Source organism: Schistocerca gregaria, chromosome X, assembly GCF_023897955.1.
Source record: "Schistocerca gregaria isolate iqSchGreg1 chromosome X, iqSchGreg1.2, whole genome shotgun sequence".
NCBI classification, from domain to species: domain Eukaryota; kingdom Metazoa; phylum Arthropoda; class Insecta; order Orthoptera; family Acrididae; genus Schistocerca; species Schistocerca gregaria.
Window position 1 is genome coordinate 773,995,569 of NC_064931.1, and position 27,970 is coordinate 774,023,538.

At 41.8% G+C, this 27,970-nt stretch overlaps 1 protein-coding gene across 1 annotated transcript in view; it reads right to left on the reverse strand.

Moving 5' to 3' along the window:
- LOC126297540 (uncharacterized) overlaps positions 1-27,143 on the reverse strand; it is a 447,952-nt gene extending 420,809 nt beyond the window's left edge. Inside the window, exon 1 of the mRNA XM_049988454.1 lies at positions 27,040-27,143. The gene's annotated coding sequence lies outside the window, so the exon portion shown is untranslated. The remainder of the gene's footprint in view (positions 1-27,039) is intronic.
- Between the last annotated feature and the right edge of the window lie 827 nt (positions 27,144-27,970).

Genomic DNA, 27,970 nt, shown 5'->3' on the forward strand with positions numbered 1-27,970 from the left:
TCCTTGTGCTGTACTTCGCGACCCGAAACGGGCAAACAGCCTGGACGTGGCTACCATTCGTCGTCCCTGCCATCCTGTTCGCGTTAGTCGGTGCCGCTCCCTATGCACGTTGCTGCCCAGGCTGCCCTGCTCAAGGCGTCATCTCACGACCAACGGCCTCCCTTCCAGCGGTGAGCGCACCTCTGTACCTGACATGAATCAAACTGTGACTCATTCAGGGATGTCTAACAGTTCGCCGCTCACCACCACCCTCCTCCCACGTTCAGGCGAAGGTGGAGGTGCTTCTTACAGATCTTCGTGCAGCCGTTTTCTCCGTCACTGTTGGGGTCACCTCCCGGTTCCATTAATAGTATATACTGACAAATGCTTGAACCATACGATTTCTCATCTCAAGAAACAATGCTGCAGGAAATCAGTAGTGTTCTTACAGAGGAGGAAATGCAACCAAGGGGTTAGGAGTCGCATGAGCATACACAAGAAAATTTAAGGAGGTTTAATTTACAAACATAGCCATGTGAGACGTACCATTTTGGTAGTAGACAGTAGCTTTACTGTTAAAAAGAGGTGTACAGATCTTTAGAGTAATTGCAGACACAGCTGCGCATTACAAGTATCACAGTTCATAGTGTGACATAATACAATGGATCTTCCACTGTCACTATTTACACACAAAAACACATTTAGCAAATGCTTCACCCAACGTTTCTTCATCTTCAGTAGACGTATCTGTTTGATTTTCACATGCGGTGTCAGCTGATTCACTGTAATCTTCACTTGCGGAGTCGGTAATGCTTCCATCTCCATGACTGTCACTATTCGAATCTGTACCACTTCTTACATTTCTTAATTATCTCCTGAATTTTCTCCAGTAAACCTTCACTTGAAATAAACTGCTCTTCAACTTCCTTTACGTGCTCACAGCGTTTCTCGAAGTCTTCTTTTCTTATGGAAACAATTTGTTCATCTATAAGTCCATTCTGAACGTCACATTACGTTCAGAAACGCCGTTCTTCTCTCTTGCCCCTATCAGTCTTACATGATTCAATTCTGGGTCGTACGGAGGAAGTATTAGCACTGTATGACCATCTTCGATTAAAATACTGTCTATTTTATAAATGAAGTGACCTGGTTTGTTCACTTTGATCAATGAATAAAACTGGGGTCTTAGCATGTCCTTGGGGCTGATGACCAAGCAGTTTGGTCCCTTCCCCCTCCCCCCTCCCTCCCTTAAACCAACCATCCAATCAGCATGTCCTTGTGGAATGGAATTCCCTGTTCTGTATCACACTTGGGCCGGCCGGTGTGGCCGTGCGTTTCTAGGCGCTTCAGTCAAGAACCGCGTGACCGCTACGGTCGCAGGTTCGAATCCTGCCTCGGGGATGGATGTGTGTGATGTAGTTAGGTTAGTTAGGTTAAAGTAGTTCTAAGTTCTAGGGGACTGATGACCTAAGATGTTAAGTCCCATAGTGCTCAGAGCCATTTGAACTATTTCTTTTTCTCTTTTTTTAACCAGGTTTGCGACTAGATTTGTCGCTCTTAACGGAACAAAATGGATAGATATCTATAAGAAAGTAGCAACGGCAGAAGAGAGTATCTATCTGCAGAACGACCTACACAGGATTAATGAATGGTGCAGATTCTGGCAGTCGACTCTAACGCAAATAAATGTAATACATTGCACGTACAACTATCAAGAGCAACATTAAGTTGAATGATCATATAAAACGAACAGTATGAAAGACAGATGCTGAGATTCATAGGAAGAATCTTAGGAAATGTAACTCATCCACGGAGGAAGTGGCTAATCTCCAGTGGCCAACGTTACAAGAGAAGTGATGTGTTTCACGGAGAGGTTTGCTCTTGAAATTTGGAGAGAGAACTTTCCAGGAAGAGTCAGACAACATATTTCTTTCTCCCACATACATCTTGAGAAATGACCACGACGAGAAAAATCGAAAAATTGGATCTAATACAGAGACATGCCGAGAATAATTCTTCCAACGTGCCATTCGCGAGGGGAGCAGGGTATCAGTCAGGGATACCACAAGTACACAGTGTTAGGTGGCTTGCGGACTATGATGTAGATGAAGAGGAATCCTTACGTCACATTGCATTTATAAAGATTGAGCATTTAGTGTGAAGGATGCACTTCCGAACTTATCTTAGACATCTTTAAAAGTGTTAACTAACTCTCGCAGAAACTTTAACGATGTGGTGGCCGCTTTTCGTAGTCCGGTTCAAGAAATATCCTCTCCGTGGTCAACTTCGCCCTAAGCCAATAAGCAATAGGAAGATTTTCAGGTCAGCATTTCCCGAAGGGGATCGTTCGTGCGTCAATAAAAAAACTTTCTATACCTCACTGCTAACAGAATTACGCCCTCATGAAGTTCCGAGACGAACGTGTAATTGGGTTCAGGACTTCCCACTGAGAAGAACCGATTGACCACCCTAGAGACCAGTCCTTGGTCCGGAATTCAACGGCGTATGGAGTAATGGCTCGGCGGAGAAGTTACAACACTTCAGTGATCTTTCGTAAATAAAAGGAAGAATAATACTTTTTTATTCATTTATCCGTGTCAAAAGCACAGTTGAAATTTCGCACTTCTACGACGTGATACGCTAAAGTAAATAATGATGGCTATGGAAACACATTTCTCAGATGACCGTGTGGATTTTAAAAAAAAAGAAAGAAAAAACAAGAACAGCATAAGTTATAAGCAAATAGTAAACGTAACAGGATTAAACTACAGAAAGAGAAAAGAAAATAAAGAGGAATAGTAGCCAGTGCTACAAACTCATCATTCAGATAGTGTTCACATACCCTCTAATGGACCACAGCTAGAACGTTTTCGCTTGCAATCATGAGTTTACATTGAGAACAAGGGTAAACGCCCCTTGGTAAATCTAGCTGTCTCATTCATAGCGGCGTCTACCTGTCTTGTGTACATAGATTTGACGTCATCAGTGCATATGGCAGAGCGCCCCAATTCGGAGGCCGTCAGCTTCCAGATAATGCTGTTCCTCGATGATATTTTCTGCTTAGTATTGACACAACGATGCTTTAAAGTCCATAATTACTTTCCAAATGGTATGAAGTACTACTCCAGATTTGTATCCCAATTTCTCGATTAGAAATAACTAAGTTGTAATTTTTTAGTAGTCATAATACCGCTAATTCTTCCTATAATACGCTGGTATGAAGTTGACGGGTTTTAAAACTATTATTCGTAAGTCCTCCGACCGTGGAAAGATGAATACAGCAGAAGATCAATTACCGTCAATGAGTCCTCTATACCGAGGATTCTTTTCTTTCGGGAAATTCCTGTTTGCAAATTTTGTTTACCGTACAGTATTTCCCCAAAGAAATATGGGAAAACATCGAGAACTAACTCCTCGCATAATTGGTACAGTGACCTTCCCTTTTGGAAGCCGTCATCGCATTTATCTTTGTCACCGGCGGCAGAAAAAATGCTATTCGTCGTGAGACAATGGGTTCGTGTGGGAGACATTCTGAAATCCCTATGTGTCGACATGCGCTTAGTGATCCATTTAATCACTCTAGATTTCAAGCCAACCGTTACATGTGACGATGTTTCAGAAACACAGTACTTACCGGAGGAGAAGGAAAATACTGTCATCACTGATGTAAGAAAAATTTACAAAACTTTCATATGAGACTCTTTCGAAAGATTAAGGTGGGAAGACGGAAATGAGCAGATATATAGTACACAGACTAACTACTGTCGGGTAAGCAACTGTAATACTGGCGATTAAAATGTTATTAAATTTTTCGTTATTTGTGGGTAAGCTAATACTGACAACTACAGTGCTCCAACCCGGCTGGCCGTCTACTCCAGCTGTGCTTGGATGACATATCTGCGTCCAAATACATACTTCACAAGATGCCATGCGGTGAATAACAGAGGGTATCTTGTACCTCTACTAGACATTCCCTTTCTTATGCAACTCGCAAATAGAGCGAGGGAAAAACGACTATCTACGTGGTTTCGTATACGTTCTAATTCCTCTTATCTTGTCTTTGCGATCCTTACGCGAAATATATATTGGCGGCAAAAGAATCATTCTGCAGTCAGCCACAAACGCCAGTTCCCTAAATTTTCTCAATAGTGTTTTGTGAGGAGAACGTCGTCTTCCCTCCAAGGATTTCCATTTCAGTTTATAGTGCATTTTCGTAATACTCGCGCTTTGATCGAATCTCCAGTAATATATAGAGCACCACTCCTCTGAACTGCTTCGGTGTCTTCCTTTAATCCGACCTAGCTAGGATCCCCAGCACTAAAGCAGGACTCAAGAATGGGTTGCACTAGTGTTCTATACTCGATCTCCTTTACATATGAGCTACATAATTCTCCCAAAAAACCGGAGTCATCGAATCGCCGTGCCTACTACCGATACCGACCTTCCGCGCTTTTTCCATTTCATATCGCTTTGCCTATATATTTCATCGATGTGACTGTGTCAAGCATCATAACGTTTTCGAACGTTACAGAAATGTTTTTCTACTCATCAGCGACTGCATTACGACATGCTGCTGCAGTTATGCAGGGTGTTTCAGTGATGCTGCTAAAAACTTTCAGGGATGACGGAAATATGGTAAATGTATATATCTCATTATGGGGGGCTAAATACACTAGAAAATTATATGTATAGCCTAAAGCGCTTTTGTAGCCGTTATTCAACATTTTGCCAACAGTGGAGATGAATCTCTGCGATTCCCCGTATGTACTGCAATCTACGCGACAAAATTATGGATGCAGTCCGTAATGCTCTAATGTCGTAGCACTGTCTATGTGGATAGTTATATTGTTGCAAGAAGACGATTTTCCGACTCAAGGGAAACGATGTGGCTGTATGATACTGCATGGCAGAGCAAAAAAAAAAAAAAAATGTCTGTCCTCTCGGGCGCTAGTCCTGTGGATCTGCAGCGGTCCTCCGTGCTGTGGAGTTCGGCCCTCCTGAGCCCACATTCAGCTGACAGTCGTGACATGCAAGCGCCAATCACTATCGCGGGATGAAAAACCGCATTTTCTATAGGACACTATCCTACTACTGTTGAATTCCGACATTCTAGCCATTTCTCCTTCTTTCACGACGCATCAAATCATCCTCTCATAAACATTCAACATTCAAAAGCGATTTCTCAATGAGTCATCCACTGCGTAATTTTTTTTAGGTGCATAATGTAGACTGTTTACTCTTATGTGCTTTGTGCAACTGCGCTGTTTATCCAAGAAAGTATTACGCTTCAGGCCAGTTTGACGCTTGTTGAAAACCAGCTTCATAGTCTTGAAGTTTAATGGGCAGCATTATAGTGCAAGGTGGTTATTATTAAACTTTCGGTACCTAAGCCAGTATACACGAAAAACCATTTATTGGATGGGTACCAAACTTTATAGGATTGATGTTCAGACTGTGAGCTAAAGGATTTGCATTGTTAGTGTCTTAACTTGCACCTCCTGAAATGCAGGAGGATCTGCAGCGAATTGACGCATGGTGCAGGGAATGGCAATTGAATCTCAATGTAGACAAGTGTAATGTGATGCGAATACATAGAAAGATAGGTCTCTTATCATTTAGCTACAAAATAGTCCCTTATCATTTAGCTACAAAATAGCAGGTCAGCAACTGGAAGCAGTTAATTCCATAAATTATCTGGGAGTACGCATTAGGAGTGATTTAAAATGGAATGATCATATGAAGTTGATCGTCGGTAAAGCAGATGCCAGACTGAGATTCATTGGAAGAATCCTAAAGAAATGCAATCCGACAACAAAGGAAGTAGGTTACAGTACGCTTGTTCGCCCACTGCTTGAATACTGCTCAGCAGTGTGGGATCCGCACCAGATAGGGTTGATAGAAGAGATAGAGAAGATCCAACGGAGACCAGCGCGCTTCGTTACAGGATCATTTAGTAATCGCGAAAGCGTTACGGAGATGATAGATAAACTCCAATGGAAGACTCTGCAGGAGAGACGCTCAGTAGCTCGGTACGGGCTTTTGTTAAAGTTTCGAGAACATGCCTTCAAATGGTTCAAATGGCTCTGAGCACTATGCGACTTAACTTCTGAGGTCATCAGTCGCCTAGAACTTAGAACTACTTAAACCTAACTAACCTAAGGACATCACACACATCCATGCCCGAGGCAGGATTCGAACCTGCGACCGTAGCAGTCCCGCGGTTCCGGACTGAGCGCCTGAACCGCTAGACCACCGCGGCCGGCAACATGCCTTCACCGAAGAGTCAAGCAGTATATTGCTCCCTCCTACGTATATCTCGCGAAGAGACCATGAGGATAAAATCAGAGAGATTAGAGCCCACACGGAAGCATACCGACAATCCTTCTTTCCACGTACAATACGAGACTGGAATAAAAGGGAGAACCGATAGAGGTACTCAGGGTACCCTCCGCCACACACCGTCAGGTGGCTTGCGGAGTATGGATGTAGATGTAGATGTAGATATAGGCGCCGGTACCGGTGTGACGACGTCATGCTGAAACACAGTCGTCAGTTTGAAATACTGTTCCAGACAATAAGCATGGTTCTGGACAAAGAGAACAGGGCTTTACTCGTAACGCTGTTTTATCGAAACAACAGCGGTAGTGCTGCTACTCTACCAGATTATCGACGTATTAAAGGAATACTGAGAGGGCCTCTTTCCGCATTGGAGTTGAAGAACATGACTGGGAAGTTCGAATGAATTGGCGACTTGGGAGTTGCTCCTGCTAGAGGCTGATGGCCAATGGTCCCATAAATTGTTGAAGAAGTTACTGTTCAGATGGCTGAGAATTCTTGGCGTAATGTGCAAACTGTGGACGAGATGTCGCAGGAGCTGCGCATTCCACGACCACCATCCAAACATGCCGTGAACAGCTGTGAAATGGTATCTGTAGCGCATTTCCAGGCTGCCGTGGATGCAGATGGCCGTCACACTGAGCAACATTTATAACACGGATCTTAAAAATGGTACGTAGTTAACAAATGTTAACCTCTCATGTGGAAATTACATCTTTCAATGATTTATTCGTTATTTATTTCAGCATGGGAAACGGTCCCATTAGAAAAATCAATGAATTACTGTGCTGATAAACCTCTTATATTATTTGCTTTTCAAACAGCTGAGCAAAACTGAACATACTCAGACATTTCGCTCTTTACTTATTGTGATCAACACTAAACTGGCACACACTATTTTTAGCGCAACGCAATCTGACTTTCAGTAATCCCTAAAAGAGAATGGCCCTGACTAACGTTAACCTATACGTTTCACAAATCACAAAAATCTTCGTTACTCGAACTACTGCAATACAGCGAGCGCCACTATTGCCACCTAAATAAAAGATTCAAACTACTGAAGGCACTAACTACTGATAGGCATAGTTAGCAAATGAAAGATTTTGATAGAGAACAAACAATGTATTTACCTTAATAGTGTTCAAAAGTCATAATATATATATCAGTCCATGATATCCAATATTACAAATTTACTCTTTCTGATGGACACACGTCCAGATCGTCCGCTCTCAAAATTCTGCTATCTCTCTCCCCACATCCACCACTGCTGGCGGCTCACCTCCAACTGCGCAACGCTACGCGCTGTTAACAGCCAACTGCCCAACACTACAATAGCATATACTCCAACAATGCAAACCAACCACAGCCTTCACACAGCACAGTCAGCGATTTTCATATAGAGCGCTACATGGCGTTACCAACATAAAAACGTGAACAGCCTACTTACAAATGTCCTTATTAAAGGTTGCGCAATGTATCACTGTTCTACGAGCACCCGTTTTTCATGGCGCCGGCTCAAGTGGCGAAAGTTTAATTACCACTACGCTGTACACATTTAAGCCATCGATGTGGAATTCCACCGCTGCTTAGTGGGACGATACTATGTCTTCTGCTAGGGGCAGTACGTGCTCTCGCAGTGTTCCGATATACCTCAGCTAGATTTCATTGACTGAAGTGTAAGTTAGCGACCAGCGGATCAACATCTCTACTCCGACAGTCAACGACGTCACGACCTGCAAACTGTAATTATTTGCCTCAGTAGAGGGAGAGCATGCAAAACGGTACTAGACGCGCAAATTAAGTTGACATTCGGCGCAGTGGCTGATCAGAGCGACTGCAAATGGGAAATGCCTTTACAGTCTCTCCCATCAACCACCGCGCCGAGTGTCAATTTAGTCTGTGCGGGTGCTTCCAGCAACGACACGTGGCTTTCCACATCTGGAGATTGGATGTAGCGAACTGGTGATCTGGAGCTATTGAGACAGAGCGCTAGATACATCACTGCCTGGTCAAAGGAGATAGCGCAGGTATCTGCGGCTGACAGCCGCTTACGGGAACAGATGAACGCATCGCGCAGCGGTCTAGTATGCTGTAGTGCAGTGCGACGCAGCTGCGCCAGCCAATTCTCTGCCGCATGAATTCAACAGCGAGTAGCTACAGCCGGCCGGCGCATCTCTAGGCAATACAATAGTCGCTGATGTAATCATCATTTCTGTAAATAGGATGTCATTTTCGATTTTTATCTCTTCATTCGCTGTGAATTTCTTTCTACAGAACAATTTCTTCAGGTCAGTGACAAGTAACTCGTCGTTAACGTACGAACCTACTTAGTAGAATTGATGACGTGGAAGTAACGGTGGTCAAAATGAGGAATTAGCACATTTCGGGGCAGACATTAAATAGTTATATAACTAACGAGGGAGAGGCTGGCTGGGTAGGTAATTATTTAAAGTCTTTCTTAAAAAATGGTGATAGCTAATACAGCGAAAAGCGTTTAACAGGCTAACGCTTAACATGAAACATCGGTTAAAATGAAATGTAATTTCATACTTTTTTGTTTTAGTACGAAAAAAAATCGTTTAACAGGAAAAGGTTGCCCTATTCGGACGAAGAAATATACCTGTTTTCTGCTAGATTTATTGTCCCTTTCTTTTTTCGTTGCTGCTGTTGCTGTGTTACCGTTTGTCTTACGGTACTGTCATTGTCAAAACAATTCAGTCAGTTTTCGAGCTCGCTGATTTCTTACGTGCAACCGTACAGGAACTGAGACGAAAACAAATCACTATTTGACTTAAAGATGAATGTACATGAAGCGTTTGATGAAAAATGGAGTTTGAAAACGGAAACGCCGGCCGTTGTGGCCGAGCGGTTCTAGGCGCTTCAGTCTGGAACCGCGCGACCGCTAAGGTTGCAGTTTCAAATCCTGCCTGGATGTATGTGATGTCCTTAGGTTAGTTAGGTTTAAGTAGTTCTAAGTTCTAGGGGACTGATGACCTCAGATGTTAAGGCCCATAGTGCTCAGAGCCATTTGAAAACGGAAATCTGTAAACAATTTGGCAATGGCTAAATGAGAATTAAAAGCAGAGAACCAATGACGGCAATTTCTGAGCGCAGTATGTTCGAGCCAAACATAACACGTAAGAGAAGGCAAACACGAAAATGTTGTGACTAGTAATGTGGGTTGGTTTAAAAAAGCAAGGTTCCAGATCGCTCGCATATCACGACCTTTATTACTGCACACAACTGATGAACTTGAGAAACAAATGGATATTGAATTCTCTTCATACCTAGGCTAGCTGGAATGTTTCAAGAAAATCAACGAATCAATGTTAAGAAATATTTGCGGTGAATGCAGTTTGGTTGAAGTCTATATTGCCTTCTGTACTTGAACAGTATCACGCATAAGATGTCTTCAGAGCCGAATAAACTGGCTTATTTTACCACTGCTTATCCAACAAAATTCTGCAGCTTGAGGTACAACCGTCTTCAGGGAGGAAAGTCTCGAAAGAAAGAATTACAGTAATGGTAGAAGGCAATTCGGATGGCTCTGAAAAACTACCCCTTTGTCACAGATAACGTTTTAAAACCAAGAGATTTTAATAATCTTAGAATTAGCAGTCAAATATTAGGCGAAAGAACATGCGTGGGTAGTGAGCGCCATATTCAGACTCTGGACTCTCAGTTTTAGTAATAGATTATTACGAGAAAATCGCAATTTCGTCATTATTGTTGATAATTTTTCGGGACACTCGGTATCAATTCAAAAGCTATGAAACTTATATTTTTGACTCTCAGTACCAAAAGTTTCCTTTTTTCCTATTTTTCAACAGTGAGAATAAGGCAACATACAACACTTGAAATTCCACTATCGTAAACCATTATTCCGCAAATTTACTTCAATCGAAGAAAAAGAAGATTTCTCCATTAGTTTATGCCGCACTCTGCAAGAACTATGATACACCTAAAAAAATTCGATACTTGAGAAAAATCGACTAAAGATCTATAAAACTTATACTGAAATAGTACAGCTTCTTTCAAATTTTAGTAAGTAACTTTGGCAGTAAATTCCGTTATATTCCATACAACAGTAATATGGACATAGTTATGTTCTCGTCGAATATGAGTTGTTATCAGGTAATTATTAATTAGTTCTTTGAGTTGTGTCATTTGTCTTGATTTCCTAAACATCTGCTTCTTTTTAAAATAACCCTCATGCAATGCCTTTGGCACTTTACCATCGCAAATAATATTTTTTTATTTATTGTAATATGATACGACATTCAAAACTCCATCAAGCAAAATTAGTACATAAGTTAAAATAAAAAATGAAAAACAAGTTGAAATTGTTTTATTAGCAAAATACAAAATGCAGTCTTATTGGAAAAATACAAAACGCAAAATTATAATTTATGAAAATTAATACACTTTCATAAGGAACATCAATTATGTACAATTGTCAAAAACAGAGAATCGTACATGAGCTTATATAAAATAGGAACACTTTTCTCCGAGAAAAGGGAGTCTGTGTGGAATTTCTTTACAGCAGAAATTTCCATTTCTTTTTTTTTCTTATACGCTGCAACACACAAAATTTCTTAATATTTACAACAGCTGTACTCGACAAAATTGTCTGTTGCTTCAGATATGCATGCATGTCTGAAATAGATTTTAATGTAAGACACAGACACTGTATGAACACAGTCACTGCAATAATCAATGACATTATACACTATATTCCACTTACCTTATACATGAAAAATTTCACCACTCAAGATGTGCCGCTCTTCTTGAATGTCCCATGCACACCTGCGCGACACCTCTCTTGCCAAGGTGAATCATGAAGTAGGCTACAATAATCCAGACAAGTTCCCTGAAGCGGAAAAATTGCGAGGTCGAGACGTGACGTTTTTCGTGAACATTGCGGCACTACACATGGATTTTTCAATTATATTAACTAAAAATTGGAATTTCTTGAGTTGTGTGACTTTTTTCGCCAGGGTGCAATACGATGCATTACATACACTGAATTCTGCATAAAATTTGAAACTGTATCGAGATTTAACGAAATGTTTTGGAAAATTTTGTACATCATTGCACTGTCCTACTATATCACTGCTCGAATTTGTTGCACTCGACGAAGATGTGTATTCAGCGCCTATCATGACAGACAAATACATTTTAGACATCGTTTGGAGCTCAAAAGACCGTGATGTGGACGACGAGCACGCAGGACAATTAATCCAACACTGCAGTTCTCGCCCGAACTACAGGTTGTTCCATTTATCTGATGACCGGATGACCGCACGCGCGGGGTTGCGTTTGCCGGCCACCGCAGCCGCGCAGACCGGTCGAATGGGTCCCGCGTTTCCCAGTAACTGCCGCGTTATGCGCCTTTCCGGCCAGTGTCATTCGAACAGTGAAACAAACATCAGGAGTGTAACAGTGAAGTCTGCGAACACAACAATGCCAAGACTGATTTATTCCATTCCGCAACTAGTGTTTATTTACGATTCGTATGCACGGGCACAGAGTCCGCTCGTGTTGTCCGGAGATTGTTTGAACAGAAGTTTCCAGGTACTCGAATTCCGAGTCGTGACGTAGTTCACAAATTAGTGAATAAATTTTGTGAAACGGGAAGCGTCATAACAAGAAGCGTAAACGATGAGACTAAATACTGTCTGGAAAATATCCCTAAAAGGTCTCTTAGACGTATTTCACAGCAAACGTATAGTTCTTGAACCTCTGCACAAAAAGCTGTTAAATTACTTTGGATAAGGTCCTATAAAGTAATTGCAACAACGTAAACCTGGTGATTCTGCGCACAGAGTCAGGTTTTGCAAGTGGGTTTTTTGAAACAACTGTATTCTGTTTTCAGACGAGGCTTGATTCCATTTACAGGGGTATGTTATTCTCAAAACTGTCGACATCGGAACGATGATAGACCTATTCTGCTTCATAGGGAATCCCTTCGCGATCAGAAAATAGGAGTTTGTTGCGCAGTTAGTGATGGCAGAATAATAGGCCCAAGTTTTTTTTAATGACACAGTTAACAGTGAAAGATCTGTGCAAAACATTTTGAAGCCGCTTTTTTAATGAACTGAATGGAAGAGGAGGGAGCTTCGGGTTTTTCTAACAAGATTCGGCAAGGGCTTCTTTGCGCACAATTGTCCCACGACAGAGTATCTGACCTGCTCGAAGTCTCGATTTAACCCCGTGCGATTTCTATTTGTGGGGAGCACTAAAGGATGAAGTGTGCACAACAAATCCGCACATCTTACAGAAACTGCGGGGTAATATCCACGAGTCAATTAATTCAATTTCTCGAAGCGAATTACATCGTGTGAGGAATAATTTCTGAAATAGATGTCAGAAATGCGTGGAAGACATAGACAGGCAGTTCCATCATCTCCTTGCGTGACATGGGGGAGTAAAAAATTTATTTGCATGTATTTTAAGTTTAGTACTGCGCTAGTAGACTGGCCACACGGCATCTGATTCGCCGGGCAACGGAGTGCTCGTTCGCCGCCATCTTGTGTGCCGAGTTTGCGGTCTTCAGATAAATGTAACATCCTGTACGTCATAAATGCGGAGCATCATGAAAAGTGTATACAGCTATTGAGATGCGCATGCGAAGCAATTGGAATAATTCTATGTACGATATCCAATATCTGTCGAAAATCTGATGCCGTAAAAAATACAATAGTCGTTGAATACAGTCTGTACATACAAGAGTTAATTTTAGCGAGAAGTCGAGCTACCGTACAATTATCAAATTTGACCAGACCGATCATATGGTAATGTTTTTCGCATGCATCGTTTCACATGAAGTTTTTTTTTTTTTTTAACGTGTAAAAATATTTCACTCCATTTCATTCGTTGTTGAACGTTTTCCATTGTACAGTAATTCTTATATCATTAAGCCACTATGTTCATGTTTATTAGCAGACTTCTAATCTGAATTAGTCTATATAAAGTCTGCACGCTTTGATGAACGTAGTCACTGATGATAATATCTTGTGGGCCATGAGGCCGTATCAGGTTCCTCTCCAAACTTCTTCACTGCATGACGTTTCAATTAGTTAGTTCATATTAGTTATTTCGATTAGTTAGTTCAGGGAAAGAAGTCGCTGCCATTAGCACGCTGGAAATGTTCAGCGAATAAATAGCCCTAACTGACTGACAAGTTTCTTACTAAAAAAAGCAGCGGTAAAACGTTGATTTCCGTAAATACAGCGGGTGACGAATGGAATCGATACGTGATAAAAACTGAAACACTGATGGTGGCATGGATTTGTCTCTTATTGCAACACGCAATTAAAATTGCAGAATATGGATCGTCATGTAGTAAGTAACAGTGAAAACTACCGAATGAATAATCTTTCTTCTTACACTTGCTCGCAAATCAAAATAACTGGGAGGAAAAGCTTAAGTTTTGGAGAACGTTTTCAGTACTTCATAGCCTGAGTTTCGATGTGTTTTACAGTGCTATCTTTTTAGTAAACGTGTAGACCCTTTTTATGTTAACGTACTGTAGAAATAATAATGATCCTGTTCTTTGTCTTTAGCATCGGAGAATTAGACCCATCTCCTTGCACAGTTGGTAATTACGGTGTAATGAAATTATAGCACTGCAATCGTCTTCTGAGTTTGTCTCTCTCTACTAAATTTTTCTATGTTAGAAGCCTACAATTTGTCTTATATACAGCATAGAGAGTTTTATGGTAAAAAATGGTAAACTATAATGGTTTACGTCATTTAGACATAAAAACGATTATATATTTCAGGATTTGAAAGTACGGCACATAATAGGCAACCCGAAAGAGCGTCTGATACTAACACTTCTTCTTTATTCTGAATTAAAATGAAATATTTCAGTTTAAAGACCATTTTCCCATCTACTTGTGAGCTTTTGGAGTATCTCACTTGGATGCACGTTTTTCTTGAAGTTAAGTTTCTAATTGCTGACGCGCGTTGGTGACGTGGGAGGGGTGACTAACGCAAGCGAGGAAAAACCTCTGAGTTAATATTCTGAGAATCACGCAGGACGACTTGTCGATACGAGATGCTGCCTGCGACAGTTTCGCGTTAAGTGGACCAGTCATTTCCTTGACGTGTTGCCGTGGGGGAGAACAATACAGTTTTATGCGGCGCATCAGCTGTTCTCATTATTGGTTTCCCATTTGTATTGCACCAGGTGACACACGAGGCAGCGTTCATTAGCGCCGCGAGGAAGGTTGGCGAAAACATTGTATTATAATTATGAATGCAAACAGAAGAGTCTGAAGAACATCTAAAAAGCTTTTCATAGTCACCTATCGCGTAGATAACAAATCGCAGAAGGTGTATCGACAGTAGACAATAGTTCTCTGGTAGACAAGCATTGTAGGGTGCGTGCTTGCGTGTGAATAAAGAGGCAGAGAAATTAACTGTATCTGCTTTAAACAGAAGTAGAGTGTCGCCTTCAAAACGAACTAAAAATAATATAATGTAGCACATTATCCTAAACGCAAAGAATTCACACAAACAGAAGTAATTTCGTGTGTGCCCCAGTAAAATACAAGGTGGACATTAGCGTTCATGATACTCAGTAGCATTCCTGAAAACTGCAACACTCATAGACTTGTCCATATGAATCAAAACTCGGAGGATGCGTAGAACAGGGTACCAGCAATAGCTGATTAAGATTCCTAAGAGACAGAATGCAAGTGGTGAGAGTGGTGCCACAGTTACATCAGTGAAACGATGTGAACGAATGTCTGTCAGTCGACGTCAAAGGATGTAATACCAGAGTTCTAATAGGGCAGAGCAATGGGACTTTCAGACTGCCGCTTCGGATCTTACTGGAAATGCTGTGACAACAGTGATGAGTGTCAAAGCAGTAGATAGGAGAGGATCGTACGCATCTATGTACTGGTACTGGATCACGCAATGTGATCACAGCGCCAGATGTCCACCACGGTCACAACGGATTAAAAGAAAAAAGACCGTCGTGTGGCGTTGTTGGTTGGAAGCCCCCGAGAGGTAGTGTCAGATCTCTAGTAGGAAAAAAGAGTGTCTGCCTCCGCGCAAAACAGCCCGCAGTGTGAGAAAGTTGTGAGGTGTATCTGCTGAGTGTAGCTGAATGAAGTGGATGCGTATAACAGCCCGCAGTGTGAGAAAGTTGTGAGGTGTATCTACTGAGTCTAGCTGAATGAAGTGGATGCGTATATAGTTGTGGTGTCATGTTGGTATCGCGTGATGGCGAGAGAACGAAGAGGGTGAAACGTAGTGTCGGCATTCAGCCTACTCCTCCGGTATAGCAACGAGCTTAACGGCTACATCCGACGCACGGATCATACACAGCACTGCAAAGAGATCTGGAATATGCTCCACGACATTGGCACGAAGTGTGGTGAACACAAACTTTACGCTATCGCAGTGATTTCTTCCTAAATTGGAAGTCGAACTCCTGCTATCGTAATGTGCCGGCCAAATATCCTTCTATTTCGTTTCTTGCCAGACTAACAACATAGTAGCCACAGACATGATATGTGTCGACGATGTAGCACACTGTTAGCTGATTTATTGGCTTGCATGCTATCAGGTCGGCTTTCATTAACCAAGAAACGCAAAAGTCTCTGGTCGTGTAGCATCGCCGGCATGATGAGTGGTAAAATGTATTTTCTGGACGAGATTCCCTTTATCCTGTCTTAGGGTGATAACCGCACATTAGTTGGAAGCTACTATGATGGCTAGAATCTAACAGCTTACATATTTGAGCGGGGTACCAGACAAAAGCCAAATGTTAGACTCAGGACGCCATTAAGTACAGCATGGTTTTTGCCTCCTGCGTATTAAGACCAATCTCAACTGACGTTGGAGATCGAGGAGACTAGATCCTGTGGTGCAGTCCTTCAGATGCTACATTTCAGCAGCACAATTCCTGTCACCATGTGTTGAGAAATTAGTATGTCTCTTCGAAGAAGATGCGTCGAGATACCAAGTACTGTTCAATTACACCACTGGCCATTAGTTAGTGGATACGGTAATAACCTTAAAATACCTAGCAGTAACCGCTCCGAAAAACCTAAAATAAAATAAAGCTATTTGTAGGAAAACCAGTTGCCAGTCTGAGATTCACTGGAAGAACCTTAAAGAAATGTAAGTAATACACGAAGGAAGTGATTTACAGAAAAAACTCTTCAAGCAGTTGTTTACAGTTGCCCATCAGTGTGGGATCCCTACCAGACTGCATTAAATAGAAGACGTAGCGAAGGTCCAACGAACAACGGCGCATGGACTGGGCTGGAGAGGATTACTGAGAAGATCAGTGAATCCAGTGTCAGATGGTACGAGGAAGCGTTATGCATCACGGAGAGGTTTACTATTAAAAGTCCGAGAGCGTACTTTCCAAAAGTGGTCAGGGAACATATTAACTCCTCCCATATACGTCTACGAAATGATCACGACGAGAAAAGTCAGTGAAATTTGAGCTCATACCGGAGGTTATCCGTCAGCCGTTCATTCCGCACTGCATTCTCAAATAAAACAGTCAAAGGCGGCGGTGGAGAATAACAGAAGTACAAGCTGTACGCTCCACCACACACTGTAAGGTTGATTGTAGTGTATAGACGTACATATAGAAGAAAATCGGGCTCGACTGAATCCGTAGCTTACACGTTCTCGTGACATGCGATTTGTCAAACACGTCTGGAACACGGTGAGCCGGCAACTGGTTCGTATGGACCACCACTAAACACTGTAGATGTTTTGCGTATTCTCACACAAATCGCATGAAGGACGTGTTGTGCGCTAAAATTGTAGTAATGTGCAGTTGGATCATGGCAGAATATCGGGCTATTGCAAAAACTAATTCTCAATATAGAGAAACGTTAAGGTTTACGTTCCACCAAAATAAACGTATAGCAGCCTTTGAAATAAGGAAGAAAAGAAGTTAAGGGTTTAGAGTCTCATTGACGACGAAGCCATTGCAGACTGAGCATGAGCTCGGAAATCGCTTGTGTCCTTGCCACCATCCGAAAACCTACGATAGCGTACAAATATCTGGGAGTAAAAACTGTGAGGATACGACGTACAACGATGATATAGTCTCACATGTAGTGGTAGAAATGACGGTTCCGATTTATTAGTAGGATTCAGGAAATTGCACCTGTCTTTCAAGAAGTTTGCATACGCAACACGATTACAACCTATGCTTGAATCCTTCTGGGTTGCATTACTGCATTTTTCGATTAATCAGTTCGCATAGAAAATACATGTACGGCTTACGTAAGGATACTGATCAACTGTGTAGTAAACAGGTTAGACTGGAGCAACCGGAGAAACGGAGATTGTATAAAGAAGACCGGCGAACTCTCATAGGCTTATTTGACCGATGGTAGAGGTAACCCTCTTCCAAGTACTTTTCAGTGTATTGAAGTACAGTATATGTATGAGGCTCATTTACATTTCTCGCTGAGTTCTTCAGTGGTTTTGTAGACTATACTAGACAACGAGGCAAAGATAAACGTCTATAGCGATACGGATAACATTTCGTACATAGTTTAATAGAAAAGAACACATACAACACAAAAGATTGCGCAGGATGAAATCCAGCTAACTACGTTCAGCTGGTCTTGAACCCAGACTCGCTGGCTGATGGTCCTCCGTCGTAGCTGACACATTTAACTGGGCTGATCTGGGAATGGAGCACTTCAGTATAATTATTTAGTTTTTTTACATGTTTTGTGTTTTATGATGTTGAAAGAGATCTTGGAAATCGCCATTGTAATACCTTATTCGTTGTAAACGTGTCATACGATTAATAAGCGATTTGCTGTAGACAATTGAATGTAGGTTAAGTAATTTTTCAGTTGCAATAAATGTTTCAAAAATGCTAGCAATTCGAGAAACATGGTTTTAGGTCTATATTATGTGCGATACCTACACTTCCTATAGCAGTAATTGTAATGGGTCGTGGTAATAAATAATTACATGAGACAGTTATGTCACTGAAAAGTTAGAAAAATAGGAAGTTTCAAGGAAGTACTTAAGTCTTACGTTTAAATTTATAAATTGAGATTCGTATGTGGTGGGGTGACGATTCTGAAACGTGAATAATCAATCACGTTCTTAAGAAAAAATTGGCTTAGACTGTGATTAAAGTTGGCGATACACTAAAATTAAAACACGCAAGACTTGGCGAATATTGGAATTCGTCGTTTTTACCAACTTTGACAGTGTCAACATTTTCTGGTATAGCCAGGAAAGCGATATTAATTTTTAGTAGTTCGTAGTATTAGATCTGGCGATGAAGAAGCGGCTGAGCCCACGAAAGTGAGACTTTTTGGCCTGCACTATCAACATTATCAGCTCTTACGACGATAGAAAGAATGAAACTATACCCAAAATTGTCTGTCAAGTAGCTTAGCAACTTTAGTTACAATTTTCAATATTGTACGCATGAGAGAGTTAAATAGGTACTACAATGTACCTCTTCCGTTCATTTGAAACTGATGTGAAAAGCCGTAAAATTCTACAAATTTCTTATAGCCGCTCTCTACATATATGTAGTAAACACTTCACAGTAAATGTTCGCAACTATAGTATGAATATAGGCGAAATTCTGTCCCGCTTAAGGATCCAATGTTATTAGCACTGCTCCTGAATAAGAAATTCTCTCAAATTAAAAATTTAAAAACATATATAGGAAACAAAAGGATAGATGTTCGTCAGAAAACAACGCTAAAATTGTGTACATTATCTAAAGCTTTTTCATACCTCGGTTGTCTCACTGAGGACCTGATCGTATAGCGTAAGGCGCATAACTCATGCTTGCGCAACGGGAACAACTGTAACGTCAGCAACTGCGTCCGTCCACTTAGTTAAGTAATCAGTAAAATTTGCCAAATTCAGAAAATTTGGATAGCGTGATAGACGGGACAGACGCTTGGGAAAAGATATAAAGAAAGATAGCCTCACTGAAATATCTGTTTCAGATAGTGGTACCAAAAGTACCCTCGGCTACACACCATTTGGTGGCTTGCGGAGTATGATGTACATGTAAATTTTATATATCCGGAGAGGGATTTTAACTACAGTTTAGGGTTTGTTCATCTACCAGTAATGCATGAGATTCTGTGCGACTTGCGCCATTACAGGCATCTTCTTGTTACCTTTGGACAATTGTACGTAGGAAGTAGCTTACTGAGTATCGAACACATCTCTCTCAGTGTTTATCCAAGTTCACTCTACTCACTCATGGTGGAATGATTAGGATGAGATTAGAGTTTAACGCCTCGTCGACAATGCGGTCATTGGAGACGGAGCACAAGCTCGGACTCCTTTTCAAAGGAATTATCCCTGCTTTTGCCTGTAGCAATTTACGGAAATCACCGAAAACCTAATTCTGGGTGGTCGAACGGGGATTTGAACCGTCGTCCTCCAGAATGCGAGTCCATTGTGCTAATCCCTGCGCTACCTCGCTCGGTCTACTCACTCATAAACTAGTAAGTGTGTGAGCACCGGTAAGAAATAGCGAAGTTTCGTGGCAGTCAGTGAATCCAATGAACATATTTAAAGAATAATATTTTACTGCCTGCGATGTAAGACCGTGTAATGTAAAAAGTGCAAATAACTCTACAAAACTGACGTTCCGACCAGTGTTGGTATCAATGCGTAATCGATCAAAATTATTTTCCTTGTTTCTGAAGCATATCTTGTCTGGAACACAGTTAAGATTAATAAAAACGTATAAAAGGAACGAAAGAATTGTTTTCACGGACGTGTTGTGAATATTTTCTGTATGGGGAGTTAGCAACACTATTCCAATTCATTTCTCGTGTACTTACCATTATGACAGAGTTACCGCACCGCACAGACCAAAGATAATTTGAGCTGAAAATATATCAAAATTTCAGAATTTTTTGCGTCCATTAAAAACCGTTAAGATATTGCCCGCCTAGAATTAACAGTAAGGTACTTTCCTCCACTGTATGGTACAAAGCAGTCTGTTCGCTGAAGCCATACTACCTGTAACCGCGCCGTCTGGCGGACACCTGTGTATTCTTTGTGTTCGCAGCCCGTCTCTCAGCAGGAACCTGTTGCACAGCCCGAGAAGCCTCGTGCTCCGTCAGATCCTCTCCTGCTTGTAATGTGGAGTAGGGCAACAAGTGACGATATTTCGGTCACCAGCTGTTGGATTCGTAGGCTTACAATGCTCACTCCTTATACATAATCAAACTATGTCCGCTACCATTAGTGAAATATAAAGCTGATTTGTAACGTTAGTGGCATTTTATTATATCTATGGTTTAATAACGAATTTTGAAAATTCCTAGGAAGCAAAGACCATTGCACTCTCTGTTCAAAAGAAAACGCGCAAATAACGACAGGCAAAAGTTAGAGGAGATTCGTGAGTCTGTAAAACCATCGAGGAGATTCGTGTGTCTCTAAAAGGATCAATGCGAGAAACATACAACGACCACCACTATGCTTTCGCAAGATGATTCAAATGGCTCTGATCACTATGGGACTTAACTTCTGAGGTCGTCAGTCCCCTAGAACTTAGAACTACTTAAACCTAACTAACCTAAGGACATCACACACATCCATGCCCGAGGCAGGATTCGAGCCTGCGACCGTAGCGGTCGCGCGGTTCCAGACTGTAGCGCCTAGAACCGCTCGGCAACCCCGGCCGGCCTTTCGCAACAGATCTTGCCGAGAACACGAGAAAATTCTGGTCCTACGTAAAATCGCCAAGCGGGTCGAATACTTCTATCTAGTCACTCGTTGACCAGTCTGCGGCGGCAATGGAAGCTAGCTAGCACATGTAAAGCTGAGCAGTTAAAGCGTTTAAGAAATCGTTCGCAGCCGGCTGTTGTATCCGTGCGGTTCAGTCTGGAACCGCGCGACCGCTACGGTAGTAGGTTCGAATCCTGCCTCGGGTATGGATGTTTGTGACGTCCTTACGTTAGTTAGGTTTAAGTAGTTCTAAGTTCTAGGGGACTGATGACCTTAGATGTTAAGTTCCATAGTGCTCAGAGCCACTTAGCCAAATCTTTCGCGATGGTAAATCGTACAAACAAGCCGTCGCTTGACCATCGCACAGACTCTCTTATAGAGGACATAGCAGTAGGTATCCCTAGCGCAGAGAGCCAGCCATGGTACGGTCGCAGGTTCGAATCCTGCCTCGGGCATGGATGTGTGTGATGTCCTTAGGTTAGTTAGGTTTAAGTAGTTCTAAGTTCTAGGGGACTGATGACTTCAGATGTTAAGTCCCATAGTGCTCAGAGCCATTTGAACCATTTTTGACTCCTGTATATGAGAAGCGTTAAAGAGCGGACCCGCAAAATTACAGACCAATATTCGTAACATTGGTTGCAGAATTATAGAAGGTATTCTCAGTTCGAATGAGTTCCCTTGAGTGGGAAAAGTTTCTGTCCACAAATGAGGACGGTTTTAGAAGGCATCGCTCGTGCGAACCTCAACTTCTCCTTTTCTCACAGGATATGCTGCGAACCATGGATAAAGAGTAACAGGCAGATTCCATATTCCTAGATTTCCGAAAAGCGCTTGACACGGTGCCCCACTGCAAACTCTTCATAAGGCTACGAACATACGGTATAGGTTCCGAAATCGTGATTGGCACGAGGACTTCTCAAGTAATAGAACCCAGTACACTATACTGGACGGCGATTGTTTATCAGAGACAAGAGTATCGTCTGGAACGTGTGGAAGGACCCTCTGTGTGCATAAACGATATGACAGACCGGTAATACTGATGTCTGCGCCTGTTCGTACATGATGCTGTGGCATACCGGAAGGTGATGTCGCAGAGTGACTGCATGGGGATACAAGATGACTTGATGAGTGGCAGATAAAAAAATGGCTCTGAGCACTATGGGACTCAACATCTGTGGTCATAAGTCCCCTAGAACTTAGAACTACTTAAACCTAACCAACCTAAGGACATCACACACATCCATGCCCGAGGCAGGATTCGAACCTGCGACCGTAGCAGCCGCGCGGTTTCTGACTGAGCGCCTAGAACCGCTAGACCACCGCGGCGGGCTGAGTGGCAGATACCTCTAAATCTAGGTAAATGTACGTTTATGCAGGTGAGTAGGAAAAACAACCCTTTAATATTCGCATAGGGCATTAGTAGTGTGCTGCACGACACAGTCACGTCGATTAAATATCCAGCCGTAATGTCGCAATGCGACGTGGAATGGAACGACCATTTAAAGACTGTCTGAGGAAATGTGAATAGTCGACTTCGGTTTATTGCTAGAATTTTAGGAAAATGTAGTTCAACTGCAAAGGAGACCTCGTATAGAATACTAGTGCGACCAATTCTTGACTACTGCTCGGGTCTTTGGGATCCCCACCAGGTCGGATTGAAGGAAGACATCGAAGCATCTCAGAGGCAGGCCAGTTAGTTACCAGTGGGCTCGAACAACACACAAGTACTACGGAGATGCTTCGGAAACTCAAATGACAATCCTGGAGGAAAAGCGACTTTCTTTTAGAGGAAATTTAGAGAACCTGCATTTGAAGCTGCCTCCAGAACGACTCTAGTGCCACAAACGCACATTTCAAATAAGGAGCACGAAGATAAGTAAAAGAAATTAGGTTTCATACGGAGGTCGTTTTTCCATCGCTGTATTTGTGAGTGGAACAGTAAAGGAAATGTCTAGTAGTGCTAAAAAGTGCCCCGCCATGCAGCATACTGTGGCTTGCGGAGTATGTATGTGTGTAGATGTAGAAGGTAAGTGCAGTTCAAGTCAGAGACTAGAAAATCAACCTGAGATATAAGTTTGAAAAACTGGGTGAAAACCCTGTATTATCAGAATGAAAAGTCATGTAGTCTCGTGTGGAATGACACAAATATCATGGCTGATTCGTACTGTACCTGGTACAGTACAATACTATCAGACAATCTCTATGCGTGAATAATCCCTTCAGTTTCACACAGTTCCATTGTACAGTCTGTTTAGCAGTTTTTACAGATAAGTTAACATTCGGTATGGAATAATGGTGAAAATGACCTGCGCATTTTACACAGCGTAGAATGCAACATCGTAAAGGAAAATTGTGGCGCTGATTTTTGGCCGTGGCCGTACTGACAGAATGTTCGTGAAAATATAACCCATTTTCATGTTCTCTTGCTGAAAAGGAAGTTTTTTTGCCGATACCTGCTGTTCTTGCTAATGGAGACGATCTGACATGCGTGGCACGTAAGTCGTGCGAACATTCTCGAAATGTAAATGTTTAATTTCATGTATTGCCAACCAACGCAGATTCTGCCATGGGAAATATGTTATTTATTTTATGAGAAGGAATAAACGTTGTTTGTGGTAGTAAGGCTCATTTTTATTTATAACAGCTGTTTCTAAGCGTCCAAGAGGATATCGTCTCCATGTTTAATTCCCCTAGTGTTTTAAAAACTTGCTAATATACACACAACTCGTAAATGAATTAGTTCATCTAACGATATTTTCATATTGCGCGTTGCAGGATTTTTTTCGATACAGGCCTCGAATTGAAAAATTGAATACCAAGAAAGTGAAATAATGTTGTTTGAAGCCAAGCTAGAATACAGCCTAAGATCTAAATATTTATACAAGTGTCATGCTGCTCGAGCCGGGGTATATATTAACTTTCAAAGAAATACGTTAAACTTCCAGAATAATATACGTTAAGGTGTAAGTAAATACATCTTGCGAATGGCGCACTCGCTTCTGACGAGGCACGCAGCTGCTGCGGAGAAATAGTTAATTTTTTCAAAGAATATTATTTCTGTTTAAGTATACTGTTACTGTTTAAGTATACTGTTACTGTTAAGCATAATTACATATGCAAAGCGTACCCACGTGATTAGAATACAAAAAATTTTGGACTGAATGAGACGAAGTGGAAAATTCTCTGAGGCAGTGAACAATGGCCTGAGTAAAAGTATTGAGAATAGATTATCAGAAAAGCAGTAGAATATAATAATTGTCATGAAAGGAAGCTGTAGGTGTAGCGTAAGTGGAGGAGAAAAAGTCACGCATGAATTATGAAATATTTGAGTTTGTGGATGAAAGAAGAATATATAAGAATCGCACGAATGAGGTACAAACGCAGCAGCATACGTTGCTTAGGAACAATATTAACAGGAAATGCAAAGAGGCTAAATCGTAATGGATTACAGAAACGTGTAAAGATACTGAGAAATATAAGAGTGGAGGAAAAGTTGACATGGCTTACGGAAGTATTAAACATAACTTGGAAGAGGTGTTAACCTAAGATGTACTTATGGAAAAAGCCTATATTAAATTCGGAAGAAAGGGTAACAGATTGTAGAAATACATCAAAGGCCTCTACATTGGAAAAGGACGGTTGCAAAGTGTTATCGAAAAGGACAGGAAGTTGATTCGTAAGAAGTACGTGATACAGTTAAGTGATCAGAATTTGACAAGAGCTCATTGATTTGAGCTCAGAGAAGTGGGCAGCAGCCGACGATATATCTTCTAAGATACTAAAATCTGGCCGGCCGGGGTGGACAAGCGGTTCTAGGCACTACAGTCTGGAACCGCGCGACCGCTACGGTCGCAGGTTCGAATCCTGCCTCGGGCATGGATGTGTGTGATGTCCTTAGGTTAGTTAGGTTTAAGTAGTTCTAAGTTCTATGGGACTGACGACCTCAGAAATTAAGTCCCGTAGTGCTCAGAGCCATTTGAACCATTTAGCCATACTAAAATCTCTGGGAGTTGGAGGAATTTATGCAGTTGCTGAAATCTGTGGGATATGTGTGACCTATAAGGGTGTTTGCATTGGTATTGAAAATGCACAAAACAGAAAACAGAAGACTATTGAGTTACAGAAATCTGTGTGAAGTGTAGGACCTACAAGGCTATTTGAATTGTTGTTGAAAATGCACAAAACAGGGGACTTGCCATCAGATTTACCAAGTTTTATCATCTAATTACCAAAGAAGACAAGTTCGAATAAACGTGAAAATTACTGTGTGACTGAAACGCCAAAACACGCTTGTGAACTGCTCACCAGAATAGTATACAGAAAATAGAAAAGTTGCCTATCTCAAGGGGCACGAAATCTTTTCTGGGGCAGTTGCATTTTGCCCACCCTGCAGAAGGGCGAATAACGGCTTATTTAACATGAACATCGGGATTTAGTGAAAGAAATAAAAGAAATCTATTTAGTAAGCAAGATTACAGAGAATGGCCGAAGAGCCGAAGATACTGCATCAGCAATAGGCGGTCATAGGTGAAGAAAGCTTTCTTCAGTAAAACAGTCTTACTGATAGCAAATATTCATATGGAACTGGGAAATAAGTTCCTGGTAGCGTATATCTGGGGCACTGCATTGTATGGAAGTAAAACGTGGGCCATCGGGAATCTCGAGAAGAAGAGTCTGGAAGCTTCTGTGATGCCGTGAAGGCGAAGATTGTTAAAAATTAAATGGACAGATATCGCAAGGAATGAAGAAATACTAAAAAAATAGGTGAGGCAGAAAATTTATGGACAACTCTTACCAATAGAAGGGCGGGTTTATGGGGAGATCTGCTGACGCATTCAGAAATTCGTATGTCGGTGCTGGAAGTAGCGGTATAGGGGAAACCATACTAAGTATGCTGTTAAAAGTGTTACTGCAGATTTAAAACAGTTTTTTTCCGCATCTTGAGGGACGTATGGTACGTTAAACATGAGTGAAGCGTATAAGAATTAGAAGAAATAATTCTGAAAATCGGTACCAGTTATTTAGATTAAGTTAGAAAATATTAATATTTCATCCCAATATTTTCATTAGAAATAATTTCGGACCAACTTCCAAAACTTGGTGACCTATCAGTGTAGGAATCTTTTACTTAAATTTAATAGTATGTATTCGTAACAGTAGGCCCGCTCAGATATCGCTATCTTTTGGCCTCTCTTTATTTATATACACATACATTACGAAGTCAATACCAGTTGCAGAATTTCTTATAACCCTTAAAATATATACAAATATTAAATTACACTTAAAAAGCTTTTAAAATACATTTAAAATCGAAAAAAGACAAATTTAATAGTTTTAAATAGACTATCCTTTTTTTAAGAAAAGAATCATTGTTAAATTCTAGCGATTTAAAGGAAAAAATGTCAAATACATATAAAGTTACAAAGATTAAATTTATCTTTTTTGATACATAAAGGCAAGAGAATCATGATTGTGAACTAAAACTGCATTTCATACACTAAAATAACATTTTATCGAATATTAAAGAAAAAAGAGCAAAGAATCTTAAAATATTGTTTCTGAAGCGGGGAGCAATAAGGAAAATCGTGAAAAGAAGGGGTAGAAAACGGCAGAAATTAAAAGTCGTTTCGAGGAAAAGAAGCGAAATAGCTTGGCGAGAAACCCGCGCAGAAGGCGCGAACGAGGAGACACTTGTTGAGGCGGCCTCGGTTTCGAAGTAACAATAGGTGACCGGAGGGTGAGAGCAGCGAGAAGTCCAAAGTTAAGAGGACAGCATTGGGATAATCAGTCAAAGGATTTAAAAGTATACCGAAGACTACGTGCTCGCAGGTAGTCACAGTTTTCTTTATCGACCCACTCTGCACGATTGTTAAGTGACGTGGTGAGAGAAGTTTTGTAGAGGTCTCCGATTTGTCTGAAGGAACAGCATAGGAAGAAAGAAAGAAATATGAGAGGAAAGCAGGAATGAGGAGTGCCGTGGGTGAGGCGCGGGTGGGCACTCACCGGCGGCGGGTGCCGCTGCGGCGGCGGGGCCGCGACGCCGGCGGCGCTGATGGCGTCGGCTGGTCGGCGCTGGCGAGTGGCGTCTGCTGCAGCTCCGGCGGCGGAATGTCGGCGCGGCGACGCTGGACGCCTCGGCCGTCGCGGGACGCCGACGCCGTGCTGCGCGCGCAGGCCACGCCCCGCTCCGCACCGACGGCGCGACGCTTGCGCGACACACGCGCTGCCGACACCCGCCTTTCCGCACAGGTTCCTCCTGCGATCCCTCTTCTGCCGATCCAGCTCACTGTCGGCTCCGCAACTGCTTTGTCACGGGGATCCTACCCTACCAAAAGCATGCGGACACATGTTATTGAACATTAATAGGAACTGTGACCGTCCTTCTCCTTAATGACGATTAGAGCTGTGCTGGGGACACTGTCAATGAGGTATATGAATTTCTGTGGAGGAACGGCAGCCAATTATTGATTGAGATCCAAACTTAGAGAATGTAGTGATGTCGGGCGCTGGGGGTCTGACGCATCCCAAAGCGGTTCCATAGCGTTCAAGTCGGGATACTCGTCAGGCCAGTCCATTTCATGAATATCATTGTCCATGAACCGTTGCCTCACAGATGCTACTTTATGACAGGGTACGTGTTCGTGCTAATACAAATGTGGTCGTCTCCAAACTGTTCCACTACTACACGCACTACACGATGCTGTAAGGTTTGTTCTTATCATTTCGCATTAGCCAGTTCTTAAGCGCGATAAGGGTACCACACCCTAACCAACAAACACATCCCCATACCGTAACACCAACTCTACATCTAAATCTACATAATTACTCTGCAGTTCACATTGAAGTGTTCATCGAACCACAATCATACTATCTCTCTACCATTACACTCCCGAACAGCGCGCGGGAAAAACGAGCAACTAAACCTTTCTGTTCG